Source organism: Chenopodium quinoa, unplaced genomic scaffold (assembly GCF_001683475.1).
Source record: "Chenopodium quinoa cultivar QQ74 unplaced genomic scaffold, ASM168347v1, whole genome shotgun sequence".
Taxonomy (NCBI): Eukaryota; Viridiplantae; Streptophyta; class Magnoliopsida; order Caryophyllales; family Amaranthaceae; genus Chenopodium; species Chenopodium quinoa.
Genome location: NW_018742577.1, coordinates 2358344 through 2360372, shown reverse-complemented (window position 1 = coordinate 2360372; position 2029 = coordinate 2358344).

Here is a 2029-nt window from a genome sequence, read left to right as displayed (position 1 = left end):
AGATTGATTATACATACCTAAAATCTTTCTAGTTCCTAATTACAATCCTCATCTAAATTGGAAAGCATAAAAGATACATCATATCTTTTCCCCAAACAAATCTCGTTGGTATTTGGTAATTAAGTTTAATTTATTTCCTAACATATCTTATTACTTTCGGAAAATTATCGGCTTCGAAAGAAAAGGGGTTGAGCTGCTTCCAATGAAATTTAGGATGATAGCTAGCAATATGGTTGGATTTGTCTATTTTTACTTGTAAACTTCAATTTGTCTATTAATAGAATCATATCTTGTCATTGATATAAGGCCATCACGGGGTTTTATGTGACTAGTAATAGAATTGTTTCCTTGTTATTGATATAAGGCCACAACGAGCCTTAATCATGGTATAGTGACAATTTATTCACGAACTTTTATATATGTGGCTGGCTACACCATGTGACCGGGGTTACTCAAATTACTCGGTTAGGGGTTACTTGAGGGTCGGTCAGGGGTTACTTGGTTAGCGGTTATTTAAGGGGTTACTCGGTCAAGGGTTCGGTCAGGGGTTACTCAATCAGGGGTTATTTAAGAGGTTACTCCGTCAGGGCTTACTTAAGGGGTTACTCGGTTAGGGGTTATTTAAGGGGTTACTCGGTTAGGGGTTCGGTCAGGGGTTATTTAAGGGGTTACTCTGTCAGGGCTTACTTAAGGGGTTACTCGGTCAGGGGTTACTTGAGGGGTTCGATCAGGAGTTACTCGGTCAAGAGTAACTCGGATAACCCCTGACCGAGTAGCTTGAGTAACCCCGACCACACGGTGTGGAAAAAATCTGCCCATTTATTTATTTTCACATTGGTCAAGATATGGATTGTCCATTTATATCCAACTTTATTCCTTTGACCTAATAGAACGGGGTTAGGCTTAACATGGTCAAATTTAAATATAATATAATTGATTTTTTAAAATAAAAACTTCATAATTAAATTACTTGTATATGATAAAAATGTTAGCTAAATAGTTTTGTTCAAAGGAAAAAACGAACAATGATCAAATTTGTCATAAATTTAAAATGTGTATACGTCAAGATAAAATAGTTAAAAACGTAAATTTGAATTTTGTCATACTTAGCCAAATGACGCCAATTCCCAGAGGATTAATCCTGCAATTGTTGTCCTTCAATCTGTACCACTTTAATTTTAGAATAACGTAAACAAATTGTAAGTTATGTAATGTGTAGAGGTATAGTTCCTCTAATAACCCCTTGAACTTAGGACAGATCCTGAGACCCATAACGTTATGCTTGGCAATATGATAGAGGTGCATGCATGCATGACGCACCTTATTATTATTATTGGAAAAATTATCCAAAAATAAGATGTGATGATAATAAAACCCAAAACTTATCATGATAAAATGTCCAAAAGAGGAGGGACGACCCATTTGTATGATGAAAGACTTTTGCACAACTTTAACCCCGAAAATAAGCCTAAAATACGGAAATTTGTAGGAAAAACATCAATGATATTTATAATTATAAATAAATAAATAAAGATAAGTAATTTTTCAACGAAACTCAATCTATTCTATGAATTAAAAATTTAAGTTTCTAAATTGATGGACGGATCAGATTTCTATGACAGGAGAAAGATTTATATTATATAGATATATATTTTGAAATAGTTTATTTAATGTGAAGAGAATCTCAAATGTCTATAAAAATATGTTTCCAAATAAGTGAAGTAACCGCCCTCTCCTTTGTAGACCATTTGTAAGTGTTTTAGAAGAGGAGAAGAAAGATGAGTGAAGAGGCAATAGATTTCAATTCAAATTGCATGTGAAGACAATTTTAGGATGTGAAGGGCATAAATGGTGGAGGCTTATATGCCATAAAGCTTGGTTGTGTGACCAAAAAAATAAAAAAGAAATTAGAAGTAAAGGAAAACAATACATTAGGATCCCAACCCATAAGAATTTGCCCATGCAATTGCCCCGCTAGAGGATCCCATCATTCGATTTATGTGTTAATCCTCTTTCAATTAGCCTTACA